Source organism: Macaca mulatta, chromosome 5, assembly GCF_049350105.2.
Source record: "Macaca mulatta isolate MMU2019108-1 chromosome 5, T2T-MMU8v2.0, whole genome shotgun sequence".
Classification (NCBI taxonomy): domain Eukaryota; kingdom Metazoa; phylum Chordata; class Mammalia; order Primates; family Cercopithecidae; genus Macaca; species Macaca mulatta.
This window is the reverse complement of record NC_133410.1, coordinates 6,241,666-6,260,402: the sequence shown is the minus strand read 5'-3', so window position 1 is coordinate 6,260,402 and position 18,737 is coordinate 6,241,666. Positions and strand designations below refer to the sequence as shown.

At 48.7% G+C, this 18,737-nt stretch overlaps 1 protein-coding gene across 11 annotated transcripts in view; it reads left to right on the top strand.

The window, feature by feature from the left end:
* Positions 1-9,205: 9,205 nt before the first annotated feature.
* The window catches only part of KIAA0232, a 97,446-nt gene continuing 87,914 nt past the window's right edge, over positions 9,206-18,737 (top strand). For 6 of the 11 annotated variants that reach the window (XM_078001840.1, XM_078001837.1, XM_028848097.2 and 3 more), the window contains exon 1: positions 9,206-9,320. The gene's annotated coding sequence lies outside the window, so the exon portion shown is untranslated. Of the gene's footprint in view, positions 9,321-10,199; positions 10,488-11,421; positions 11,541-18,737 lie in introns of those variants that run through there. The other 5 variants (XM_078001835.1, XM_078001833.1, XM_078001838.1 and 2 more) reach the window with 3 other exon arrangements.

The following is an 18,737-nucleotide window of genomic DNA, read 5'->3' as shown; positions in this document are numbered from 1 at the left end:
CAGGCAAAGTGAATCACGTATACACCTGAGGACAGGGACACCATTTTGCAAGTGAGGAATAAGGCTTAAGAAAAAAAGAACCAGGCTGGGAGTGGTGGCTCACACCTGCAATCCCAACAGTTTGGGAGGCTGAAGTGGGAGGATCACTTGAGCCCAGGAGTTGGAGACCAGCCTGGGCAACACAGTGAGACCTCATGTCGATAAAAAAAATATATAAAAATTAGCTGGGCACGGTGGTGCGCGCCTGTAGTCCCAGCTACTCCCAGGCTGAGGCAGAAGAATCTCCTAAGCTCAGGAGGTCCAGGCTGCAGTGAGCTGGGATTGCACTACTGCACGCCAGCCTGGGGGACGAAAAACACTCTGCCCCACCACCAAAAAAAGAAAAGAAAAGAAGAAACGAACCGTAGCAACATTATGCCTAGAAGCCGACAGGTGGAGGCAACCGAAGTGTCCATTGACGGAAGAATGTATACACAAAATGTGGTCTATCCTACAATGAAATATTATTCAGCTTTGAAAAGGAAGGAAAGTCTGACACATGTTGCAGTGTGGATGATCTCTGAGGACCTTATACCAAGTGAAACAAGCCAGTCACAAAAGGACAAAGACTGCGTGATTATGCTTATATGAGGTCCTTAGAGGAGTCAAATTCATTGAAACAGAAAGTAGAACGGTGGTTGCCAGGGAGGGAGCGGGGAGGGGAACGGGGGGTGAATGTTTAACAGGAATAGAGTTTCAGTTATGCAAGATGAAAGTCCTGGAGATGGATGGTGGTGATGGTTGCACAACGATGTTAATGTCCTTGACACTGAACTATACACTTAGAAATGGTTGAGATGATAAATTTTATGTTATGTGTATTTCATCACAATTAACAATTTAAAAGAAATGAACCAACTTGGCTGGGTGCAGTGGCACATGCCAGTAATCCCAGCACTTTGGGAGGCCGAGGTGTGTGGATCACTTGAGTTCAGGAGTTCAAGACCAGCCTGTCCAACAGGGTGAAACCGTCTCTACTAAAAGTACAAAAATTAGCCAGGCGTGATGGTGCATGCCTGTAATCTCAGCTACTTGGGAGTCTGAGGCAGGAGAGTTGCTTGAACCTGGGAAGCGGAGGTTGTAGTGATCCAGGATCTGACAAAAAAGGAAAAGGGGAAGGGGAAGGGGAAGGGGAAGGGGAAGGGGAAGGGGAAGGGGAAGGGGAAGGGGAAGGGGAAGGGAAGGGAAGGGAAGGGAAGGGAAGGGAAAGGAAAGGAAAGGAAACGAAAGGAAACGAAAGGAAACGAAAGGAAACGAAAGGAAAGGAAAGGAGAAAGGAGAGGAGAGGAGAGGAGAGGAGAGGAGAGGAGAGGAGAGGAAAGCAAAGGAAAGGAAAGGAAAGGAGAAAGGAAAGAAACTGGCCCAGGTCCCTCTTCTGGGAGGTGTGAAAAGCAGGATTTAGACCTAAGTTTGAGTGACTACCCAAAATGAAAGCCCCTTGCCTTCTATCTATTGGATGGGTAACATTTAGCAGAAGCGGGTGGCTTCAGGAAAGAAAATACTTTACCAAGGGAAGACAAGAGGAGACAGATAGAGATGAGAGATCAGTGGGCATGAAGCCAGGAGAGTGGGTGTCAGGCTGCTTCCGCTGTGTGACTTTGGCACACCACTCACCCTCTCTGGGCTTTGGGTCTCCACTCTTATATAAAGGTTAGGTTGGGAGGGCATCCAGGGCCTTTCATCTCTAAGGTCTAGGGTGGGGTGAGATGGGATGCCCAGGCATGCTGTGAGAGCTCCACTAGGCATGAGTACTCACCGCATCCCAGGATCCTTGGAGAGCCCACAGTTGGAGGGGAGGGACAAGTTACAGACAAACACCAATTGGCAGGTGTTGGCTGAGCACCTACCATGTACCAAGCTCTGTCCTAGGCTGGGCTTCTGCTCTGAGGCTGACATCCTGCTGGGGAGGAAAGGCAATAGAGAAGTAAGCAAACAGGAATAGATCACACGGAGAAACAAACATGGGTAAAGGGGTGCAGGGGCTCGGGGTGGGGCTGCAAGAGTTCCTGGTGGAGGAGAAGGCTGCACTCTGGTTGGAAGGCACCCTGGAAGAGGTGGCATCTGGACCAGGCTTTGAGCCTGGTTCCCCAAGCCTTTACTGAGCACATGTGCTAGAGACAGAGAATTCATGGGCCCATCGTTGTGGGGAAGACAGACATGGCAGCAAACACGTCACAGCACAGCCCAGGACTCGCCACCACGGAGTCTGCCTAAGCTATGGGGCAGGAGAGATGGGGACAGCGCAGCATCTCATGGGAGATTTTCCTGTTGAAAAGGACACGTGAGTGGGACTTGAGAGGATGAATACATTTCTCAGAGCTGGGAAGTGTGCCCAAGGCTTGGGGAACAGCCGGTGTGAAGGCACGAGGGTGTGCGGCAGAGGTTTGGTGCGACTGAGGGCTTTGGGGTCGGCTGACAGCTTTGTATGCAGGTGGCTCTGAATAAAGCAATTCGCTTCTCTGAAGGCAGGTTTCCTAATTTTCTCAATGAAGGAGAGTAATAATGCCACCTGGTGAGGGGTGTTACTTTTTGCGAGTACTTTTGACTATTGAGTGGTGTAGGGCCTCTTGTTGCTCCCCAGTTCTGCACTGCTGGATCACATGGCATCAAGAGGACACAGATGGGGAGTGAAGTGAACTGCCTCCATTGTACCCTGGGTCTGCCCCCTCGCTGTATATTGGCTACCCACCGCTCTTATAGAGAATCCCCTCTGGGACCTCAGTACTCCACAGGGAGCCCACCAGTCCCCAAACTCTAACCGTCTCAATCCAATCCATCTAAAGCTCCCCCATCCTGAATGTCATATTTTGGGGGACCTTCCATTTCTGAATTTGGTGTCCAAGGATGAATGAAATTCCTACCCAAGGCTAGGGACCTTGAGGGGCTGCTGTGTTCAGAGATCCCAAATCCTGGTGGTGGCGAAGCTGCCTCTCATCAGGAGAGGTGGGGCAGGTGGACATTCTGGCCACCAAGGTCTCCCAGTCTGAACTGAAGGGGCCTCAGGGATCTGCCACCCAGTCCAACTTTTCCATGCGGGAAATGGAGACTCTGAGAAGCAATTCGCCTGCCTTGGACCTGGTGCTTGCTATAGGCAGGCTCCACGCCCGGAGCTTTCCCTGAGGGGTCTTCTCCCAGTCATTTCTTCCTGGAAGATGCCAGCTTCCTGCCATGGCCATCAGACTATGAAATCATTATGGCATGTCAACATAAATATAATACCCATTTTAATAGCTATCATTTATATCTGTTTCCCCTATAAACCCTGTGGCATCATCAGCTGTTACTAGCAATCCTGTGTTTTAGGAACGACCCAAATAGGGCTGTAAATCTTCAGCACTGTCTGATCTTTATTTATTCATTCAATGTATATGAATTTTGAGCGCCTGCTGAGTGTGAGGTCCTGTTCTAGGAGCTGAGGCGGCAGCAGCGAACAAAGTAGACGCAGCCCTACCTGTCTTCCTGGAACTTACAGTTAGAGGGTGTGCAAAGCCATAGGTAAATACATATATGACACAGCATGTGACTTACAGTTAGAGGGTGTGCAAAGCCATAGGTAAATACATATATGACACAGCATGTGTTGATTAGTGCTAAGAAGAAAAAAATCAGGTGGGCATAGTGGTGCATGCCAGCAATTCCAGCACCTTGGGAGGCCAAAGTGAGAACACTGCTTGAGGCCAGGAGTTCAAGACCAGCCTGGGCAACAGAGGGAGAGCACACTCCTGGTGCCCCTGACCCCCTACCCTCTTCTCGAAAAGAATTTGTAAAAATTAGCTGGGTGCGGTGGCACATTACAGTCCCAGCCGCTCTGGAGGCTGAGGCAGGAAGATTACTCGAACCCAGGACTACAAGGCTTCAGTGAGCTATGATTGTACCACTGCACTCCAATGTGGTGCAGAGTGAGACCCTGTCAAAGAAAAAGAGAGAGAGAGAGAGAGCATAAGAAAAAAAGCAAGAAGGAAGGAAGGGAGGGAGGGAGGGAGGGAGGGAGGGAGGGAGGAAAGGAATGAGTCACGTGACACAGAGGGGTAGGTGTTATACTATTTTATTACCACAAAAGATTTTTAAGTATAGTGGGTTGAATGTTGGCCGCCAAAACATACGTCCATATATTGATTAAAAAAAAATCATTCCTGGCTGGGTGCAGTGGCTCACACCTATAAATAAATAATCATTTCCAATTCCTTCGCATGCTAATTGTCCAGACGCAGGGTACTTCTGGGCAAAGCAGAGGAAGCCTCGTGAACGGTTTGTGTGGTTATAATGATGACAGTAAGTCGGAAGCCAGGAGGGAGGTCGGGTCGGGGTCTGGCCTTCAGGCTCCGTGGAGAGAAGTCTTTGCTTGGGTAAATCCCAAAAGGGACAGGGATTCACCAAACATAGGAAGGGGCTTCGTATACTTGCAGATGGATCAAAAGATGAGTGTTCACTACAGGAGGGTGCTCCCACTGTGTGCATTTTAGAGAGATGCGAGCCAGCTCGGAGAGAGGAAGTGACTTGTTCAAGGTTTCACTGTGCCACATGGCCGTGCAGGACTCAAACCCAGGTCTGTTTGAGCTCAGTATGACTGTAAGGTCATTTCTGAGACAAATTCACCACGTCAGTGCACTAGGGCTCTAGCTCAGGCAGCCAGGCAGAGGCTGAGGCTGTAAATACAGCGATGAGGGAAGGGGCACCTGGGTGGGAAGGCAGTGAGTCAGCCATGAACATACTGGGGCCTGGGAAGGGTCCCACCAGCAAGGCGGACAAGCCCAAGAGGCAGTTCTTGGCCTTGGAGAAAGGCCGGGGTAGGGGAGAGATATTAGGTGTCCCTTCCATCTTCATGTTACTTAACGGCTACTGGAGTGGAGGAGCCTGCCCTAGTGGCATGCAGAGCGATCAGAAAGGAGGGAATGGGAGGGACAGAGGAAGAGAAGGACCTGGAGATGGGCAGTCAGAGCTAAGTAGTGGGGGCTACTTAGCCTCAAGGAGGGATGGTCACGGATGCTGGTATTTACTGAGTGTTTGCTGTGCGCCGGGTACCCTCTGTGTGGATTCAGTTACCGCTTCACCACAACCCTCTGAGGCAGATACTGTTATTATGATGCCCATTTCACAGATGAGGAAACTGAAAGGCTAAATAATTTGCCCATGTCAGTGAGCTGATCAGCCAGTGTGCTTAAACACCGGGCTCCCCTACTTCTGGGATAGAAGGTTGCTGATGACACTGTTGCTTTTCCATGGAGTGGGTGGAAGGATAGAAGTGAGGAACAAATTTGGAAGCAGCAGACAACCACACCTCTGATCTGGTTTGGCCCTGCAGGGACAGGCAAGCGGAACAGGCGTTTTTCCTCTGTCATTTCCTGCACTAGGAAGCCAAAGCCCTCAGAAGGTCAGGGGCTTGCTCAACGTCACACCATGAGGCTATGCCAGAGGCTTGAACTCAACTCTTTAGGCCTGGAATGATGTTACTACCCCTAAGAGGAATGGAAAGCCACTGAGAGGAGAGGCTGCCAGGATGCAGGTGCAGGCCTGGGGTGGTCAAGAGAGAAGGCCATGACGTGGGCCACCTTGACGGACAGCATCTAAGCTGAGATGCCCAGTTAGTATCCCAAGTGAGGGTCTCGGTCCCACGGGGAGGCTGTGGAGAGATTATCTGGTCGTGGTTTTATCTTGGCCTCATTCATTTAAAAGTCGTCTCATGATGGAGTTTAATGATACTGTGTGGCCCAGCAGCAAGCACAGGGCTAAAATGAAATCCTGGTGCTGCCTTTTAGTAGCAGTGTGGCCTGGGCAAGCCATCTAAAATCTCCAGAGAAGCCTTGGCTTCTGTGGCTGCAAAATGGGGATTATCTCTTCCCTGCCTGGTATTGTGGGAGTTCAGGACAATGTGAGCAAAGCACTTGGCATGCACCTGGGGGTCAGTAAACAGGAGCTGGCATTGTTCGTGTCAGGTGACAGGTGAGGGTTTGTACATCTTTTATCAAAGTGTAGCTTCATTGAAATTTTGTTTCTAAATCTCTCTCACACACACAGGCACAGAACAAAGGAGATATCTGAAATCTTCCTGCCCAAGTCCCTTGTGGTGTAGATGGGGAAACTGAGGCCCAGAGACGGAGATTATGTACCCAAGATCACAGAGTCAAAGAGGCCTGGCCCGTGCCTGCCGTCAGTCCGTGTGCCACACGACATCACAAAGCGTCCCGAACCCAGCCTCATCCCTGCTGTTCACTAAGCATGCACATTACACAATCACTGCCCCAGTTGCCAGAATCCTCGCTGGCATCGAACATCCAAGTCAGAGGGCACTCAGAGTCGCCAGCTTTCTCCAGCATTGCCTCACCTGGCTGTAGGGGCTAAAAAGCTGTGGCAGGTGCTCCTGAGACTGGAGAAATGAAATGAATGATCTCAGACATACACAGGAGACAATGGTTTCTTCTTAGAAAATGCTGAAGGGGGAGTCTACCGCCTCCACACCAACCGTGCCTTAACGAAGGAGTCCTCTGGCCTCATTTGCATACCCAAGGGATCTTAGCCCACAAGAGGGAGAAAGCTAGTGCTCTCCTGTGTTGAAGTTGGCTGATCTCTACCCGGGAGCTTTAAGGAAGGTCGTGGGCAGTGTGGCACACTAGGGGGGCCGGGGCTCATGCGGAAGAGGCCTGTTCCTGATTGCCGGAGGGAAGGTGGGATTGTTTTCTCCCTGATGTCCACTCTGACCATATCACAGATGATAGTTCAGTCCTACACCTACAAACTGGCAGGCCCTGTGCTGGGCTCTGGGCATATGAAAATAAGCACCACAGGCAAGATGCCTGCTCTTGCAAGATACAGGTCTTGAGTGAGGAGGCTGAGATGAATGAGGACACATACAAACGAGATAATCTCAGATACTGATAAGAGCTGTGAATAAAGAAACAAAACAGAGCAGCGACATCATGACGAGGAAGGTTGGCTACTCCAAATTGGGCATCTAGATGTCTCTGGGCAGGTGACATTGTATCTGGGCCCTTAACATGAAGGAACCAGCTACGCGCTCTGGGGAGGGAGTTCCTCAAAGAAATCAGCAGATGCAGAGGCCCTAAGGCTGGAGTCAGCTGAGACTCCTAGGATTTTTATCAAAATAATTTGGAGGACAGGGGGCTATTTTGTTAAGAAAACAAAGTAAACCAGACACTTTCTTTCCCTAATATCATCTTTCCCCACCAGCTCCAAATCCTATTAATACAAGATAATTCCTACTTAAACCCCTCTTCTTCCAAGAAGCCTTTAGGTTCTACCAGTTCATGGTAGAACTAGTATAAAAACTGGTCTGTGGCAAAATAAAACAAAGGTCAATAAAATGTATGTGTGTGTGTGTCACTATACAGGTGCCAACTGTGTTTCCTTTCTTCAGAGACTGAGATATACTGTTATTACTTTTCAAAAAATTTTGCTATTAATACTCTTTTGTAAAATACGATGTAGATGACACGTCACCAATGTAGCAAAAATCAAAAGTTGACCATCCTTTGCAAATCCCCCATACTTTGGTCTGTGAAATCCTGGAGCCTGGGGGCATGTGTGAACTAGGCTCTGAAGCTCTGCTACTCTTCCCTCCTTTACTCCCAAGTGGCCCTGGATTTCCCATACCCTTTCCATTCTATTCCCTGTTTTTAGAGTTTGAGTTCCAGGCGGGCACTGGGACTGTGCGTTCCTGGCACTAAGCCAGGTCCACAGCAAGCACTCAGAACACATTGACTGAACGTATGATTTATGATGATATACATTCACCTGAGAGAATGCTCAGAGAATCCAATTAGGAGCAAACTGGTGAAGGGAGACCATAGGGTAAAGGAAATGAAACCCCATATGTCAGAGCCAGGAGCCTGGGTTCACATTCTGTCTCCTGCAAGAGGTGGTTTAGCAGGGTCAGAAGGCCCTGTCCACTCAGCAGCAGTCAGGCTTGGGTGAAATCACTTTCTTTGAGCCTCAGCTTCCTCACCAGTTAAATGGGGATGACAAAGCTTTGTCCCACGATTTTTGTAAAGAACAAAAACATATATTTGCAGAAATACACTCTGTAGATAGTATGTAAGCGACAGTTCCTCGGTTTGTCCTTCCATGGATGCATGGAGCATCCAGCCAACTCAGTAGATGACCTCCTTCCAGTGTTTCAGCATCTGCTTCTCCCACAAGCCCGTGAGCTGGTGCAGGAAATTCTCCTACAGGTTCTGAACAGAAAAGCATAGTGCCTGGCACCTAGTGGGTGCTCCATAAATGAACAAATGAGCCCAGGTAAGTCACTCCTCCCACTGGACCTGTTTCCTCTAAGTAATCTCCCTTCCGTTTCCAGGTCCATGATACTTATCTGCTTTTTTAGAACAGGCCTAGGAGTCACATTTAGGGAAGGTAGGTGGGTGTGAAAACACTTTGATTAAAAGGTTAATGCACATTTTTGGTTTCCACTTTCGAATCTTCCAGAATTTATTTTTGCTTAATAAAAAAAGAGCCATGTCACATTTCTTTAGCTTGTGTTCTGGGTTCCTTAACAACAACAACAAAAAACTAAAGTCTTTATTTTAAACCGCCTACTCCAGCCATCCCAGGACACGGCGAGGAGGGGGCGCGGACAGGTGGCGCGCGTGCCCGGGAAGGCGGGGGCTGCACCGGGCCGCGGGCGGGGCCGTGCACTCCGAGCCCCACTTCCCCAGCGCGGCCCGGGGGCGGGGCGCGGCGGCGGAGTTCGGGGGCTTCTGCCGAGGGCAGTCCCACGTGCCCCTCTGCGGGAGGCGTCTCCTCTCCGACGCCCCGCACACGGGTGGGCTGCCGCTTCCTGCCTGCCCCCTCTACTGCCTGCCCTCTCTACTGCCTGCCCTCTCACCTCCCAGCGGCTTCCGCCGCCCCCGCCAGGCTGTACGGCGCGTCCCAGGCCCTAGACCCCCACCCACCAGGCACCAGCCCCGGCGTGTCCCCCGGAGTCTTCAGCCCGCGATCCACCGCCCGCGCGCGCCCGCGGCCCAGCCGGAGGGAGGGGCAGGGGAGGGGCCCGGCCGGCGCTGATGTAATCCCGGCACCCGGGCGGAAGGATATGGAGCGCGCCCCTGGTTGGCGGGGCGCTGAGGCCAGTTGCCGGGTAACGGAGCGGAGCGGCTCCCGGCGCGCCTCCTCCCGCCCTCCGCCGAGTGGCGCTGGGGCCGCCGCCGCCGCCGCTTTACGTAAGGCGCAGGCCAGGGCCGCCCTGCGCTCGGCAGCCGCCCGCAGCCCCTCGGATCCAGAGGAGAGGCGCCCCCGCCGGCCGCCGCGCCGCCCGGCAGCCTCGGCAGGTACCGCGGGCAGGAGGCGGGGAGGGAGGGCGCGGGGCAGCCCCTCGGCCGGGTGGGCGCGGACCCAGGCAGGCCGGACGCTCGCCGCCGTGGGGCTCCGGGGCCAGCCCGAGGGAGGCCGGGCCGCCGCCGAAGGCTTCGGGGCCAGCCCGAGGGAGACCGGGCCGCCACCGGGGGCTCCGGGACCAGCCTAAGGGAGGCCGGGCCGCAGCCGATGGCTTCGGGACCAGCCTGAGGGAGACCGAGCCGCCGCCGGGGGCTCCGGGGGCAGCCTAAGGGAGGTCGGGCCGCCGCTGATGGCTCCGGGGCCAGCCTAAGGGAGACCGGGCCGCTGCTGATGGCTCCGGGGTCAGCCGAGGGAGGCCTGACCGGCTCCGACCCTGGTGGTTCCCAGGCGTGCGGATGAGCTGTGGGCCCTGGGACCCCCGCCTCGACCCCAGGACGCCGGGACCCCGGCTTGCAGCTCGTGCGCCCGGGTGGGCAGCGGACGATGAGTCCGCACAATGGGTTGCCGTCGGCTGCCTCCTGCCTGGGGCAGGTGTCGCCGCGCCGGGGCGGCTCTTTTGAGGGAGACGAGGCGGGGGTGCTTAGACTTGAGGATAGGACGCGGAGCCCCGAAAGCGGGCGCGGGAGGAAGGCTTCGGCCGGCGGGAGGCGTCCGGCGTCCCCGGCAGCGGGGTCAGGCCGGCAGGCTGGGCCGCTCGCTCGCGTCCCCTCCGTTCCCCTCCCCTCCAGCATTGTCCTTTTGGGGCCCCGGGAAGGGAAAACCGCGGGGCGGGGGAGGAGGGCAGCAGGCGGGCGGGGCCGGGAGGCCGGCTGAGCGACTGGCGCGTCGGCCTATGGCGCGGGGCGCGGCGCGGGGGGCGGGCCTGGCGGGCGGGGCCGGTGCGGCGCAAGGTTTGGCGAAGGTTACAGCTGAAGCTAGGAGTGAGAGGCCCACAGTCACCCGTGCGCCGCCGGGCAGACCCCGGCGCAAGGAGCGCCCCGAGTTGCTGCGGAGCCTGATCTGCCTCCTTTCCAACAATACGTGTCTCCAGCCGGCATTTCTAGAGCTCTGCTTCTTCCCGCTGGAGAAACCAGTGTGTGTCGTGTTGGAATGCTTCGTGTTGCCCTAGAATTCAGCTTGCATCTTGTGGTGCGCAGATGACAGGACCTGCCGAACTCTTGGTACAGACCCCTAAATCATGGCAGAACTGTCTTGATTTCTTTTTTGCCACCTTTCTGTTTTTGTCTTCTATAGGCAAGCCATGAAGACTTAACGCAGTTAAAAACGGGAGGGAGATTCAGCAGAGAGGAGGCATGCGAGATTCTTTGGAAAAAATACATAAATGTGATTCTTGCTAATAATTACCTGGGTTGGATACTTTGACTTACTGCTCAAGTTCCTAAGAAGGGATTTTACATTTCCGGGTCTTGTTTTAAAAACTGTTAGAAAGCTTGTGAGGGAGTAGGGACAAGTAGTTTTGATAACAGGCGATGCTGTGGATAAAACTGTACAGCAAAATGCCCAAGCTAGATTCTTCATGTGCAAAATAAGACCCGTTCCAGAACACTTTGACCATTTCATGGACTTAGAATTTAAAGGCAGGGGGAGGGGAGGGGGGAAATCTGTCACTGCATCCTCAAGGTCAGGTATTCTTCCATCAGTTATTTCGGATTGAACCATTCTTAAATAGGTCTCAGAATCTCCATGTCGCTTCCTTATGACGGAGCCTGTTTCCTAAATTGTGCCTTTGCATACCTATAGAAGCTCCTTTCAATTAATACATCTTATAACTCAGATTCAGTTGCTGTACTTGCCAAATAATGCATTTTTAATCAAAAAGTAGTTTACGGCTTCCATTTTGGGTATAATGGTTTTTATGTAAGCCTGTTACATCAGTGATATGCCAGTTTTGAAACATTGAGGGGAGGGGAGAATATTACTTAGGTCCATGGGAAGTAGAATTCAAAGTGCAGGTGCTTTTTTGTTTGCTTTAAAGAAAAAGTATAGTTCTTTAACGACATTAACGTAAGTCAAATCTAACTGTTTTAAGGATAATTAGCTCGTTTTACAAGTTGCAAACATTTAAGAAGATTAGATGATTTTTTCTTTTTAGACAGAGTCTCTTTCTGTCGCCCAGGCTGGAGTGCAGTGGCACGATCTCGGTTCACTGCAACCTCTGCTCCCGGGTACAAGCGAGTCTCCTGCCTCAGCCTCCCGAGTCGCTGGGACTACAGGTGCGTGCCACCACACCCGGCTCATTTTTTGTATTCTTAGTAGAGACGGAGTTTCACCATGTTGACCAGGATAGTCTCGATCTCCTGACCTCGTGATCCGCCTGCCTCAGCCTCCCAAAGTGCTGGGATTACAGGCGTGAGCCACCGCGCCCAGCCGATTAGATGAATTTTTAACACTTCCAGTGATAATATAGGGTAATATAGCTAGCCTACTCTGTGCTTTATTGTATGGTAGCACTCTTCAAAAGAAATTAGATTGTTCTTGTTCTTTATTTTTCATTGTGTGGAAAAGTACTGAGCCTGGGCTTTGTCCTTGTTTTTGTAGCATTTGACTTGGCAGTTAATGGCTTGTGAGCTAGTTTCCTCATCTGTAAAATGGGAAGATTGATGACACCTGTTTCACAGAATAGTTGGGATGATCACGGGAGGGAAGACGTGAAATTTTGTCAACACTCCAACCCTTTACTAGTGTAATTGTTAAAACCTCAGATTGCTTGCTTGGCTTGAAGCTTTTAACTTTGTTTTCAGGCTCCTCCCCACCCCTTCCTATCCATGCTTTGCCTGACTGCCAGAGTCATCTTTCCTGAGCTCAGATCTTGTCAGCCTCTGGCTCAGCAAGCTTCTAAGACTGCCTGTGGTTTGGACCTTAGAATTCAGAGATACCAGCCTCACAATGCAGGCTGCTCGCAGTCTGGCCCCCAGTCATCTCTGTACTTTATCTTGTCCTCTTTGTCCCCTTTCCACACTGTCCAGTGTGAAACCAAGACTGCTCTTGGTTCTCTGAACATGCCAAGCTATTTCAGACCTTCTTTGCTTATATTCTTTTCTCTTATTGGAATGTCCTGTCTCACTCCCACTCAATCTTAAAGAGTATGTTAATAGAGTATATTTATTTTTATTTTTTCTGACCCTGGCTTAAGTCTCGACATGCAGTTTTTTGTTTGTTTATTTTTGAGGCAGGATCTTGCTCTATCACCCAGGCTTGGAGTGCAGTGGTGTGATCACGGCTCACTGTAGCCTCAACCTCCCAGGCTCAAGTGATCCTCACACCTCAGCCTCCTGAGCAGCTGGGACCACGGGCATGTACCACCATGCTCAGCTAATTAAAACAATTTTTATTTATAGAAATGGGGGTCTCCCTGTGTTGCCCAGGCTGATCTTGAACTCCTGGGCTCAAACAATCCTCCCATCTCAACCTCTCAAAGTGCTGGGATTACAAGCATGAGCCACCGCACAAGACCCAGATGAAGTATTTTTAATAAACATCAGTGCCAACAACAACATTAGAAAATGTAGTTTTACTATGTTGAATGTAGTTACTATTTAGAATATTTCTTTACAGTATTTTTGGCCTTTCACATAATCACATAATAAGTGGTATTTTATACAAAGTAAAAACTGTCATCTTTCCCATCTGTATCTAAACTTGTAGGGTCTAATGACATAGATTCAGCGCCTGCATTGTCATCGGCCCGTTTTTTGGGTAGAGGGAACCAGAGCACAAGGGTCAAAATATTCCTTATATTGGCCGGGCACAGTGGCTCACGCCTGTAATTCCAGCACTTTGGGAGGCCGAGGTGGGCAGATCATGAGGTCAAGAGATTGAGACCATCCTGGCCAATATGGTGAAACCCCATCTCTACTAAAAATACAAAAATTATCTGGGTGTGGTGGAGCACACTTATAGTCCCAGCTACTTGGGAGGCTGAGGCAGGAGAATCTCTTGAACCCGGGAAGTAGAGGTTGCAGTGAGCCAAGATGGTGCTACTGGACTCCAGCCTGGTGACAGAGCAAGACTCTCTCTCAAAAAAAAAAAAAGTTCCTTATATTTGAAGTATAATTTAATTCCCAAGAGATTACATGTTTTTTCTTAAAAAAAATTTTTTTTTGGAGATTTATTGTATGCATCAAAAGCAATTGTGTTTGAGAGGGCTTCTTAAAAGAATATTAGAACTGGATTTGAAAGACTCAGGTTTGTTCTTGGCCGTGGACACGTTTGTTAAATCTCTCTTGGAAGTCAGTCTTCATTTGTGAACTGAGAACAGTTACTCCTTTTGCTCTGTAGTACATTTAAAGTGGCTATGCTTTGTGTACTGCACATCCTTACACAGATATAAGGTAACAAGGTATTTTGCTTTATAGCATTTTTGTCCTGCTTGTTACCCAGCCTGGAAATCTTCAGAGGTTTCCTTTCTTGACCAGATTTTTACCAGGTTTGCTTCCACGAGTCTTTTCCATCAGTCTTTCTCTTGACTCTTTCCTTTCCTGTTTCCTCTGCCCCTACCCTCCCTGAAGCTCTTACTCCTTTTGAAGATAGCTACTGTAGTCCTCCAACTGGCCTCTCTTTTCTCTGGTCTCTCCTCCTCTGTTCTGTTGCCAGAATTATTTAATATGCAAATCAAATCATATCATGGCTCCTCTCCCAAGTATACCCCAGAGGTTCTCAACATTTTCCCCTGTTCCATCACACCTGAGGGATATGGCAGTTTTGTTGGTAAGGTTATGTATGGGCTTTCTCCTCCAAAGATTTTTACCTTGGAAGTGCTACCACCCTCCTCCCCTGGTTGAGAATTAATGTTAAAGAGTTAGGAAATACTCTAAGATCTTTGCTGTCTGGCCTCATTCTTACTTTGAGCTTAATCTTTTATTGGATCTCTTCTTTTTCGTTTTTGTTTTTTTGAGACAGGGTCTTGCTCTGTCACTCATGCTGGAGTGCAGTGGTGCCCTCTTGGCTCACTGCAACTTCTACCTCCCTTCCTCCTCCTGCCTTGGCCTCCTTAGTAGCTGGGACTACAGGCATGTAACACCATGCCTGGCTAATGTTTGTATTTTTTGTAGAGATGGGGTTTTGCTCTGTTGCCCAGACTGGCCTCGAACTCCTGGCCTCAAGCAATCTGCCCGCCTTGACCTCCCAACGTACCGGGATTATAGGCGTGAACCACCACGCCCAGCCTGCATCTCTTCTTGTCACCTTATATTTCAACACAAGACCTCTGGCCACTTCCATTATTGGCAGACTACTCTGAAATATCCTTTCCACCTTTCTCTGTCTTTCTGAATCTTGGAGTCTTGGCTTAAATGCTGCTAACTCTACTTCTGTAATCTGATTTTCAGAATTAACTCATTTTTCTCTCACACAGTGCTAGCCTGATACCTCTACTTATCTATTTTTTCCTTATGACACTCTTGTTTATATACATGAAGGTTTTTCTTGGTTTATAAGCTCCTTGAGAGATATAGAGGAAAATCTTAATCATTGCTGATTTCCTCTAGTGTGCAACATAGTCTTTTACATAGTACTCATTTGTTAAATGTTTGACTGAATTAACTCAGAATTTACAGTCTCTGATTTCAGGAGGAGAAGGATAGAGTTGGAATAACTTTGTATGAGAACTTCGTGAATCCACGTGACATACTCAGAACAGGGCCCAGCATATAGTAAGTGCTCAGTAAGTGGCAGCTTTTAGCTATTAATATGAACAGGTGGAGAGAACACTAGTGGTTGGATACATTGGTTGATTGTATATGCTAGTTTATTATGACAGTGTCCACATACTTATTTCTGGTGTGTGTGTAAATAAAAAAAAAGTCTCATTTTCTTTCTTTCTTTTTTTAATTTTTATTTTGAGACAGAATCTCGTTCTGTCGCCCAGGCTGGAGTGCAGTGGCGCAATCTTGGCTCACTGCAAGCTCCGCCTCCCGGGTTCATGCCATTCTCCTGCCTCAGCCTCCCGAGTAGCTGGGAGTACAGGCACTTGCCACCGCGCCCAGCTAATTTTTTGTATTTTTAGTAGAGACAGGGTTTTACCATGTTAGCCTGGATGGTTTCGATCTCCTGACCTCGTGATCCACCCACCTTGGCCTCCCAAAGAGCTGAGATTACAGGCCTTAGTCACCGCACCCGGCCTTTGTTTTTTTTTTTTTTTTTTTTTTTCCTTTTGAGACCAAGTCTTGCTCTGTCGCCCAGGCTGGAATGCAGTGGCGTGATCTTGGCTCACTGCAACTTCTGCCTCGTGGGTTCAAGTGACTCTCCTGCCTCAGACTGCCCAGTAGCTGGGATTACAAGCGCGTGCCACCATACCCAGCTAATTTTTGTATTTTTTAGTAGAGATGGGTTTCACCTTGTTGGCCAGGCTGGTCTTGAACTCCTGACCTCATGATCTGCCCATCTTGGCCTCCCAAAGTGCTGGGATTACAGGTGTTGAGCCACCACGCCTGGCCAGTCATCTCATTTTCAACTTGTACCTATGTTCTTTCATTAATTTTGTGAGTAAGTTGGAGAGGGCTTTTGCATAAACAGATTCATGATGGTGGTCCTAAATTATTCTGAAGACAGGCAAACCTGTCTATAGATGAGCAGGTTTTTTGCATATGGCTTAGGAAAGTCTGGAGAATTGGCCAGGCATGCTGGCTCGCCTGTAATTGCAGCACTTTGGGAAAGCAAGGTGGGAGGATTGCTTGAGCCTAGGAGTTTGAGATGTGCCTGGGCAACATGGTAAAACCCTGTTTCTACAAAAAAATTTTAAAAATTAGCCAGGTGTGGTGGCACATGTCTGTAGTCCCAGCTACTTAGGAGGCTGAGGCAGGAGGATCACTTGAGCCCAGGAGATCAGGGCTTCAGTGAGCCATGATTGCACCACTGGACTCCAGCCTGGGTGACTGAGCGAGACCCTGTCTTAAAAAAAAAAAAAAAAAAAAAAAAAAGGTGGAAAATAGAAATTGTCAAATTTTACAGTATACAGTGTGTTATTTTCAGGAAAGTTAATGTTTTCACTTTAATCTTACATCTGGTTCTATACATTAAGCAGTAGGAACCTCCTGTTTGGCGTTTGGAATGACTGTTGAAATTCTGTTTCTGACATCTTCCCCAAGTGCTTCCATGTTGCTAGGCTTTCTACATATCTGTCTCTTCCTCACCGTTGCCCCTGGTTGAATAGGGAGAAGATAAGGAAAACCAGCTATAATTATTTCAAAATTGTTTGCCCAGTTTGGAGATTTTTTGAAGCCCTTCCTTTTTTTATTTAATTTTTTTTTTAATTAAAAAAGGTTTTTTTTGTTTTGTTTTGTTTTTTTTGAGACAGAGTCTGACTCTGTCACCCAGGCTGGAGTGCAGTGGTGCGATCACAGCTCACTACAGCCAGGACCTCCTGGGCTCAAGTGGTCCTCCGGCCTCAGCTGGGACTGCACGCTCATGCCACCACTCCTGGCTAATTTTTCTTCTTTTGTAGAGACAGGGTATTGCCATGTTGCCCAGGCTGATCTCAAACTCGTGGCCTCAAGCAATCCTCCTGCCTTGGCCTCTCAAAGTGCTGGGACTGTGGGTATGAGCCACCATGTCCAGGCAAGCCCTTGATTTTCTTAGATGTCTGATTAATATGTTGCTCCTTGCTAGCATTTTCCCTGAATATTTTAATGGAGAGAAAGTTGAAATAGAGTAGACACGTTTTTAATTCTTTCTTTGGTTGTTTTCCTTGCCACTGCTTTCTTTGGTTACCATCATAGATAATTGAGTCCTGATTGTATTTTTCTTAATCTTTTGCCAGTACCATCTGAAGGAGTTTCTTTTTTTATATACTTTTTTTTTTTTTTTTTTTTTTTTTTGAGGCAGTCTTGCTCTGTCGCCCAGGCTGGAGGCACAATCTTGGCTGACTCTAACCTCCACCTCCCGGGTTCAAGCGATTCTCCTGCCTCAGCCTCCTGAGTACCTGGGACTACAGGCGTGTGCCACCATGCCCGGATAATCTTTTGTATTTTTAGTAGAGATGGGTTTTTGCCATGTTGCCCAGGCTGGTCTCAAACTCCTGAGCTCAGGCAGTCTGCCCGCCTTGGCCTCCCAAAGTGTTGGATTACAGGCGTAAGCCACCGTGCCTGGCCTGTTTTTATATACTTTAAAGTTTAAATTAGTTTAAATTAAATTTGTTAAAGTATATTTTGTATGATTTGCCAAAACATTGGAATATAAAGAGCTGTTATAAAGCCCTTTTTTTTTTTTTTTTTTTTCCAAGACAGGGTCTCATTCTGTCACCCAGACCAGAGTGCAGTGGCACATTTATGGCTCACTGTAGCCTTGGCCTCCCAGGCTCAATTGATCCTCCCACCTCAGCTTCCCGAGTAACTGAGACTACAGTTGTGCGCCACCACACCCAGCTAATTTTTAAATTTTTTGTAGAGATGAGGTTTTAACACGTTACCCAGGCTGTTCTGGAACTCCTGAACTCAAGCAATGCTCCTGCCTCCACCTCCCAAAATGCTGAGATTACAGGCGTAAACCACTATGCCTGGACTCAAGTCAATTTTTTAACATGAACATTAAGTCTCTTTCTTCATCTCCCTTCCCATCCTGTACTCATCTTCCCTTGAAGACCACAGATAAATTGTAAAAACTGGAATCATGGTAAAGAGTGTTTTTATGTCATTATTTAAACAAACACTGACCTTTGTATCTTGGAATGCTTTCCGTATCAGACATACAGATTGATATGGGTTGGCTGTGTCCCCACCCAAATCTCATCTTGAATTCCCACATGTTGTGGGAGGGACCTGGTGGGAAGTGATTGAATCATGGGGGCAGGTCTTTCCTATGCTGTTCTCATGATAATGAATAAGTCTCATGGGATTTGATGGTTTTAAAAAGGGGAGTTTCCCTGCATAAACTCTCCTCTTTTGACTGTCACCATCCATGTAAGATGTGACTTTGCTCCTCTTTGCCTTCCGCCATGATTGTGAGGCCTCCCTAGCCATGTGGAACTGTAAGTCAATTAATCCTCTTTCCTTTCTAAATTACCCAGTCTTGGGTATGTCTTTATCAGCGGTATGAAAACAGACTAATACCCAGATCTACTTCAGGTACAGATTTGCTTTACCATGTTCTTTTTTTAATGTGCCTAGTATTACCTTGTGTGAAGGTGCCTGAATTTATTTAATTAGTTGATATGAAAAGTTTCCAGGTTTTTGTTATTTGTAACACAGTGCTACACTAAACATTTTTGTACATATGTCATAGTGAACTTTCATGAGTAACCACCTTACCCTCAGCAGCCTTAAAGAAAATTGACCAAGTTTCTAACTGCTCTGAATAATCATTTGTCATGTTAAAAATTTTCTTGGTAGCTATATTAGTTTTACTACTTTCATTAAGGCTGGATCTTTTGTTCTCTGAAGTAGTCCTGTGATATAATTTCATACAAATAAGGAAGC